This window comes from Apium graveolens, chromosome 8, assembly GCF_009905375.1.
Source record: "Apium graveolens cultivar Ventura chromosome 8, ASM990537v1, whole genome shotgun sequence".
Lineage (NCBI taxonomy): Eukaryota > Viridiplantae > Streptophyta > Magnoliopsida > Apiales > Apiaceae > Apium > Apium graveolens.
The window spans coordinates 133,092,918-133,102,880 of record NC_133654.1 but is presented as its reverse complement, the minus strand read 5'-3'; positions in this window follow the sequence as shown (position 1 = coordinate 133,102,880).

The window sequence follows — 9,963 nt, the reverse complement described above, 5'->3', positions numbered from 1 at the left end:
TACCCTTTCCGTAACCATGAATTTTTACCATGCTTTTATACAAATGTTTTATTGTTACTGATTATGATCTGGTTTTATTGAATTCTATTGTTTATCATATTGATCTGCTTTAGAATTGGATAGTTTTCTTTGTGTAGACCAGATTCGTGGTCAGACCATATCCATGGTCAAGTTAGGCCAATATGTGCCTTGGATCCAGTAGTTAGAGCAATGTTGTGTGCTTTGCTCGGGGTTAGTGCGTGACTGATCAACAGCCTAACCGTGGTTTTAAAAACTTAAAATGAATATCCAATTCTATTAGTTGTTTAACAAGAAACTTGATTCCTTTGAATCATCTCGTTTATTATTGTTTAACCTCAGTTATTGATAATATGACTTGCTGAGCTAGTTAGCTCACTCTTGCGAATCTTTTTATGTATTTCACAGTTAAGAAGGATACGGTTGATAGCCAGGTTTCCCAGTTCAATGTTCGAGCTAGGATTCCAAGTTATGATTGATCGAGCTAGCAGGAGCTTATTGCAGTAGTGAGGTAGTAAGGTTGTAAGAATAATTTCATATTAGTTGTAAAAATTAAATTAGTGGGAATTTGGTACGTTGTAATAAAAGTTAAGGTTGTGGCTTGTTTTCATACTTTAACCTGTTGCGATCCGTGGTTATGTAAAGCAGGGTCATTACAAATAATATTTTATATACAAGTTTATATATTGAGTATGTGTTGTGGACCCCAAACTTCTGACCCGGGTTTGGAGGGCGCCACAGGTTGGTATCAGAGCTACAGGTTATAAGTGACTGAAATAAGCCTAGATTGTCGGGATTGGTAGAGGGTTAGGATTAGGAATAGGAAATAGAAAAAAAATAGGTCATCGTGAGGTTGAGTGTGACTATATAGTAAGTCTCCGGCACGGTTCGTGTTGCGATTCGGGATTCTTGACTAGCAACGTGATATCCAGGCAACGGCAATGGCAGATCCTGATTTCCCTGCATCAACTGATCGTTCGGAGCCTTCCATTTAAGGATCGTCATCTTCTCTCAGATCCGATTTGCACCTTGTTCTCCATCAGTATTAACGGTTTTACCTTCTGTTATGACAGTTGCGCCTCTCCAAGTTATTCAACGCTATTCTATCATCTCTCGATATGAGACTACCTATTCAAGAACCTTCATTTTCTTATTCTTGTTCTTTTAAACATTCAACTAGGAATGTATCTTTTTTGTTTACTATACACCATATTCTATATCCTCAGTTAAAAAAAAACTTTTCTAATGAAACAACAGTATTTGCGAGAAAGGACATGATAGCTACAGTAAATGGTGAGTATTGAGATACAAATTAATGTGAGAAAGGAATTTAGAAAGAAGATTCAAGTATTCTGGAGGATGGCTGTTATCAGGTTACAAGAAGCTATTAGTAATTAGGCCACTCACGACTAGCTGGTGGAATGGAGTAGATAAGTGTTGAAGAGAGAGAGTTAGAGGAGATTAGGGATCTGAAGATTTCTTGAAATTAGAAAATGGTGTTGTAATGACGTGATATATATTTTAACAAGATGATGTAACATTAGCTGACTCATTGACTATGGGATAGTCTGTTCCACTAAATGAGTGCAAAGTGGTTAACGGGAGTACTACCAGTATGGGAGCTTTAATGTGAAGCTACGAATAAGATAACGTGCAACGACAGTGGAAGTTTTATTGATTAAGGAAAGTAATAGACCCCAATGAAGGAGAGGAGATAAATGGAAGTGAATGGACCTTTGAGTGATCGTTCTTTAACTTGGTATTTGGTCATAAGAAGGACAACAACCAACTCATATAGTGAGGACAACCAGAGGTGTGATTTTCAAAATTTTCAAAATTTTTAACAAATTTTCGAAAAAGATTTTCCTTACAAAATTTCTAAAAGCCTTTTTGAATAAAATAAGTTTTAAAAATCGGTTGTCAAGTTACTACTTGAGTTTCTTGTTTGTCAAAAGACTTGGATTAGCTGGAAGGATATTATTTTAGATTTAGTATTGTTAATTCAGAGGACGAAGTAATCCGCGATTATGAAGAAGTTGGTTACTCTTAACAGAAAAGTACAAATACTGTTTGATAAGATTAACAACAAAACCAGCGTATGGAGTAACTATTCATCCAATTACTGGGATTATCAGAGTTCAAGGAATTCATTGATTTAACGGAGCCTGAGTACGACCGAAGAAGATTGGGAAAATTTCTATACTTTTCTAAAGGAAGAATATTATTAATAAAATGATCATTATGTTGAATGATTCATGGTTATTCCAAATTAAAAAGAGGAAACTCAAGGTTATCTGATAAGAACGCCATTATGATCGAATTATTAAAGTATTATACGTGTAGGTGCGACATTACAGACACGAGACTTAACAAATCGAGCAAGCTCGAAAGATGAATACAAGTGAAATATGGATGGTGACCAATGGTATCATTCTCATCCTCAACGTTACAGCGTATATTCCTTTTCAATTCATAAAATGTCTGAATTTCTTTTCTTAATAAATTCTTTATGATAATATCAAAATGGAGGATTTTGCATTCCTTTCAAATTCAATTGTTCCCCTCAAATTTCGCTTTTTGATTGGGGACAAACAGTGTTATGATGAGACACTTTGTCGGAATGACGAAGAGTCGGGTGGGACGCCACCTAATCATGAGCTGTATGCCATACGGTATGAAAGACTAGCCATCTTAAGTACCAATGTGGTTGTCTCATTCATATTCAAATCATTACTGCTTCTTTCTTTTCAACTCTAAGTCTATTAAAATTGTGAATCCTTCTAGTTGTTTCGTTGTACCGTTGTTCTTTGCAAGAGCTTTTCAGATAAAAGTCAATGCATTATACGCCAAGCGGGCAACGTCTCATCTACCTCTCATGCATGGAAAGGAAACAAGGGCATATAGTGAGAATTGCAAATCACTAGCTCTAGCCAGGGATGCATTAACAGTCAAGGGAATCTACTTCAATAAGGGATACGTCTCCGAGAACGAGAATTTGTGATATGTTATTTAGAATATGGATGTGATGACGTGGAAAATTATTGCGGATACCTTATGCGTTAAAGTATTGAAAGATTTGGGAGCAATTTGATCGTATATCTCTCAAGGTTTTATTGATAGGATTAATTATCCCGTCGAATCAATAAGTTTATGACTAGAGGACTAGCAAATTAAGAACGTGCAGTTATTGAATAAGTAAGTACCAATGGCGGAATCAATATTTCTGGCAATAAGTTGCGAAGAATTGAAATCATTTGAAATAAGAGGATTTGACATTACTCTAAGGAGTGGATTAACTATTCAAGTGTGATGCCCGGGTAGACCGTCGTCATGAAAGATAGTTCTGAAAATGCCAAATGAGAACATGAAGAAGTTTAAAGGACAAAGGAAAGTAAAGAACTTGTTAAGAATGACTTAAGATTACAGAGACCAAAATATAAGTGCTATGACGATTATACATAAGAGTCAGGAGCCAACCGAACTTGAAGATTTTACGGTTTCAAGATATGTTTTCAGACGAGTTACCAATATTTCCTTTAGATAAAGAAAATGCGTTTATGATATTTAGCACCTGAAATGAAGCCAGTATCCAAAGCCCCGCACAGAATGGCACCAGATAAAATAAAGAAGTTACCAGAGCAAACACATGAGATGATTAGAAGAAAAAAAACAATTGGACCTAGCGTACCCCCCTAAACTGCACCGGCATAATGTGTTAATAAGAAAGATGGAAGTGTGAGATTATGTGTTAGCGAAAGCTCAACAAGTTTACCCTTAAGAGCAGATATCTGTTACCTCGAACCAATGATTTGTTTAATTATATGAACGAAGGAAGGTATTTTACCAAGTGAAGATTGAACTTATGGACATATCAAAGATAGTTTTCAGAACTCAATACTGTTGTTATAAAATCCTAGAAATGTTAGTTGGACGAACTGAGATACCAGTGATATTTAAATTTGATGAGTAGAATCTTGAAGGAGGAATTTGGACAAGATACTTGTGTTAATTAAGAAGAACCATGCAACCTATACAATGATAGTTGAGGAGTCAAAGAAGAAGGAAGCGGTATAAAAAGGTTACCAGGTGAAAACTTTAATGCGAGGAAGTGTAATTCTTAGTATAGACAGTCAGTAAGGAGGAGACAAAAAGGGGATTCAGCAGAGGAGTTTAAAGATAGTATGAATGAAGAAAGACCAGAAGCACCAACAAAAGTAAGAAGTTTTATTATGGGCCAGTATTATTAGGAATTTGTGCAAGATTTCTTGAAAGTTGCAATATTCTGGATGAAGTTAACCAAGAAAAGCAAGAAGGTTATATGAAATGGAGAAGGGTGAAGAAAGTTTTGTGGAGTTAAATGAAAGAATGATTACAACACCTATTTTATCACTTTGAAAGTATCAGGGAAATTTTGTAGTTTATAGTGATACTTCTCGTAAGGGAATAGGATGGATGTTGACGCAAAACAATAAAGTTATTGCATATGCATCCAGACAACCGAAACCTTATGAGCAGAAGTACCCTACTCATAACTAGGAATTAAAAGCAACAATAATATTCATTTTGAAAGATTGGGAAATATTATAAGTATAGAGAAGGATGTGAGATGTATACGGACTATAAGAGTTAAAGTATGAACTCCCGAGGAAAAGCAAATATAGTGACAAGAGATGAGTAAGAAGGAGAAAGAATGAACATAGAGACTGTACAAGAAGAATTATCTATGGAATTCTAGAAGTTGGAATTGGAAGTCAGAGTGCATGATCCAAAAAGGAGTAAGAATGTATAAGTATAACTTTTCAGTCGGGATTGTTAGAGAAGATAAAGAAGTGTCAAGAAGAGGTAGTAGATCAGGATATAAATCATTTAGTATGTGAAGAATAGTGCACGCAAAAAGGACGATCAAGGTATTCTTAGGTTTTCTTCTAGAACTTGGATTCCACCAGTGATGGAACTGAAGGATGAAATTTTACAGCCAACTCATAATTCGAGGTATTCAATCCATTCAGGGAGTACCAAGATGTATAGAGATTTAAAGAAAATTATAGGTGGTTAGATATGAAGCGGGAAATTGCGGAATGGATTAGCAGATGTTATATATGTCAACAGAGTTAAAGTAGAGCATTAGAGATCAAGTGGATTGCTACAGTCATTGGAGGTTCCAGAGTGGAAGTGGGAGCATATCACCATGGATTTTATAGTTGGGGTTACCAAGCACAAAAACTAATCATGATGCCATTTGACTTATAGCGAATAGATTTACCAAGTCAGCTCATTTTCTATCTATAAACGAAAGATTTTCGCTCGATAAGTTGATCCATAAGTGCCTGAAGGAAATTGTAGTTCGTCATGGAATTCCTGTGACCATCATATCTGATCAAGATCCAAGATTTAATTCAAGATCTTGGGAGAGTTTTCAAGAATGTTTGGGAACGAGACTGAATTTAAGTACGGCTTACCACCCGCAGAGGGACAGCCAGAGTAAAGGTACGATCCAGACAATCGAGGACATATTACACGTGTGTACTACTGATTCTAAAGGAAATTGGGACGAGCATTTACCTCTGACAAAAAATTTGCTTACATCAACAGTTATCACACTGGTATTGGGATGCAACCCTATGAAGCCCCTTTAGGGACGCAAATGCAGATCTCCAGTGTATTGGGACGAAGTAGGAGAACGCAAAATACTTGGAACTAAATTAGTGCAGTAGACAAAGGAAGCTATTAAAGTTATCCAGAAAAGATTGATAGCAATATAAGATCGTCAAAGGAAATACGCAGATCAGTCAAGGAAAGACATGAGATTCGAAGAAGGAAGCTTGGTATTACTGAAAGTATCGCCATATAAGGGATTAACGAGGTTTGGAAACAAAGGAAAGTTAAGCCTAAGATATGTAGGACCTTTTGAGATTCTAAAGCACGTTGGTAAAGCAGTTTACGAGTTGTCGTTACCTCCGCACATGGAGCACATTCATAATATTTTTCACGTATCGATGATTAGGAAGTATAATCCAGACTCCAACCATGTAATAGAATATGAGCCAATAGAGCTTCAGGCAGATTTGTCATGTGTAGAAAGACCAATAGAGATTCTAGAGGAAAAAGAGAAGGTATTGAGAAATAATGTGATAAAGTTAGTAAGAATATTGTGGAAAAACCCAAAGGTTGAAGAATCAACCTGGGAGTTAGAAAGTAATATAAGAGAAAAGTACCCTCATTTGTTTTCTTAGGAGATTCTGAGGACAGAATCCTTTTAAGGGAGGAAGGATGTAATATCCGGGATATATCGTGTAATTATTTTTGCTAATAGATAATTATTATATGTATTCAGTATCTATTCTGTGAATTATTTGTTAAGTGTTAATGTGTTTAAATGTTTAAAAATGTTATTAATTAAGTATTTCAATTTCTATATGTTCCAAATAAAATATAGATAATTGTCATATCTTCCTAATTATTTTTATGTTGATTTATGAATTTATAGGAATCATATGGATTTTATAAAATCTTTTTCCGGGTATTTAAAATCTATTTTATAAAAACGGGAACCAACCACCGTTATCCGTTTTTACGTTTCTAGAACCCGAAACTCTTCCGAGAACTCGTTCTTAACCTAATTATAATATTCCGAGCATTTTCCATATTTTGACTTTTTCGATCCGGCGTACGGTTTGTCTTGCGCGGGTCCCAGCGTAACATTTTCAATTCAATATTCGTTTCGGTAAATCAATAAAACTCGTATTATCGATAAACGGGAGCTTTTTTTATTAAATTATCACAATTATCACCTCGTAATACGTGTAACTAGTCGCTGAGACCAAGACTGCAGTACAAATTGTACTGATTTGGATAATTATCCCGAAAACCGATACCGTTTGGATCAGTTTTTATAAATAAACGTACCGTTTTATATCTGGAATGATCCAACGGGATACTAATTTTCCGTAATTATAAATAGCCTCTACCGTATTTTATTTTGTACCGGAAATCATTTGCAAACAGTATTTACAGAGTTTTTACATAGAAAATAATATAATTATATTTTGTTCTTCGTAATCAAACACAAATTCGAAGGCGTTATTGATATCCGATTTTGGCATACATATATTCAAAACGAAGCTACTGAAATCTAGAATCCAAATCTTCCATCAATTTCAACCCAGAAACATCAGGTGATCTCCTATTTAATTATTTATATTCGAATTTCTTGGTATTTAAATTATGAATTTTTGTACGGATGATGGTTTGAATGATTTGATGATTGTATGTTATAGAGCTTGTTTTCCTGATCATTTTGATATATTATACTTCAAATTTGGAGTTCAGTAACATGTTTAATTTTGGGTTTGATTCTCGGAATTTAGAAATTAGGGTTTATATTACTTTGAATATTTTCAATTCGATTTGGGGGTTTCTTATTTCAGAATTGATAGACGTTCTAGAGGGGTGGATTTTGTTCCCCTTGAAATTTGCAATCGATTCGTATAAGTTGTGCAAATCGACGAGGCCTGTAGAGGAGTGAGTTGTGATTTGAAGTTCTCGCCGGTGTTCTTGAAGCTTTTGGCCGGATTTTTGTTTCCACATATCATTTGGTTCGTTTGTGGTTTGATTTGAACTCCTGACGTAATTTGGAACGAAAACCCCACCTGAATCATGTAAAACCATGCCGTTTTTGATCGAATCGGGGCTCGCCGGGGTTATTTTCCGGTCACCGGAAACTGGGTTCTTCGCGACTCGTTTCTGTTCTTGGTGACCCGGAATTCCGACCCGGTTTGACCCGGTTTTGATCCAAAAATCCATAAATCAGAAGTGTTTTTGGCATTTTTGCAAGTTAGTACCTGAAGTTTCCAAAACTTAAAAAATTCTGGATTCCTGTTTTGAATTCTTTCGAATTTCGGATTTCTTTTTATAAATTATTTTTAAAATTGTTTTTAATTTCAGAAAAATCCGAAAATGATTATTTTAATTTCAAAAATCATTATTTTAATTCCAAAAATTATTTTTAATTCAAAAATAAATCTGAATTAATTATTTAATTAATTTAAGTTAATTTTTAATTGATTAATTAGTCAATTAATTCAAAATTAATTGATTAATTGATTTAATTAATTATTAATTGATTTTAATTAATTATTTAATTAGATTTAATTATTTAAAAATGATTTAAAAATTCAAAAAAATAGTTTCGAGCTTTAAAATATTATTTTAAATTATTTTCAAGGCTCGATAATTATTATAAAATTGTTTCGAAGCCAGAATTGGCCAACCGAACCCTGTTTGTTACTCCGAAATTGATCCAACGACCTGTTTTAATTCCGAAAAATATTTTAAAAATCATTTTAAATACCTGAAAGTCTGTTTATGACCCGAGACTTCTTTATAAATGATATATCATTGATTATTTAATGTGTTATGTGTTATATGTGACTTGTTGGTTGACTGTTAGTCTATATGTTCGGTATTTACTTGTTTATAGTGTAACTTTCAATCCGTTAATCAGATTTGGGTAAAACGAATGGTAGATAGAAGAAGTGTATGTCGAATAGAATCATATGAGTTAAATATTGATAGATATTTATAATGCCTAGCAGAGTAAGCAAGGCATAAGAAAGGGAAGCAGGTGATCAGAAAATAGAATTGACATGTAGAAAATACAGCAAGTGATCAGAGGATAGAAGCGAGGCGTAGGAGAAACAAATGAGTGGTTGTTGAATAGAGTCGTTAGACGAGTACAAGTGAAGTTGAAATCGACTATGATAAGGCAAGTACTTCTAAACCTTTCTCGAAATATATTGCAAATATTCTCTTGTGACATACTGTTAATACCCAAAATAGTTCTGTTTTATACTGTAAATACTTTGAATCCTTCAGCCTTGAACCTGAGCCACATCATTTGATCTTTGAGCCACAAGCCTTATTCTTTGTGAACCATTTCTTGTTAATTTACCAGATATTAAACCACACAAATACGATATTATTCCACAAATATATAACCATCATATACCAAGCACTGGAACAAAAATTATTTAAACATACAGAAACTTTTATACTCATCCATACCTTATGATATCAAAGTACTAAAACCTTGTAAAAACACGATTCATCTAATACCTGATTATCCTACCGGCTGAAGGCCACTTCTTTTATGTACTTTAACATACCCTTTTGGTAACCATAAATTTTTACCATGCTTTTATACAAATGTTTTATTGTTACTGATTATGATCTGGTTTTATTGAATTCTATTGTTTATCATATTGATCTGCTTTAGAATTGGATAGTTTTCTTTGTGTAGACCAGATTCGTGGTCAGACCATATCCATGGTCAAGTTAGGCCAATGTGTGTCTTCAATCCAGTAGTTAGAACAATGCTGTGTGCTTTGCTCGGGGTTAGTGCGTGACTGATCAGCAGCCTAACCTTGGTTTTAAAAACTTAAAATGAATATCCAATTCTATTAGTTGTTTAACAAGAAACTTGATTCCTTTGAATCATCTCGTTTATTATTGTTTAACCTCAGTTGTTGATAATATGACTTGCTGAGCTAGTTAGCTCACTCTTGCGAATCTTTTTATGTATTCCACAGTTAAGAAGGATACGGTTGATAGCGAGGTTTCCCAGTTCAATGTTCGAGCTAGGATTCCAGGTTATGATTGATCGAGCTAGCAGGAGCTTATTGCAGTAGTGAGGTAGTAAGGTTGTAAGAATAATTTCATATCAGTTGTAAAAATTAAATTAGTGGGAATTTGGTACGTTGTAATAAAAGTTAAGGTTGTGGCTTGTTTTCATACTTTAACCTGTTGCGATCCGTGGTTATCTAAAGCATGGTCATTACAAATAATATTTTATATACAAGTTTATATATTGAGTATGTGTTGTGGACCCCAAACTTCTGACCCGGGTTTGGAGGGTGCCACAGGCACTCTCTATTTGTACCTCGTGGT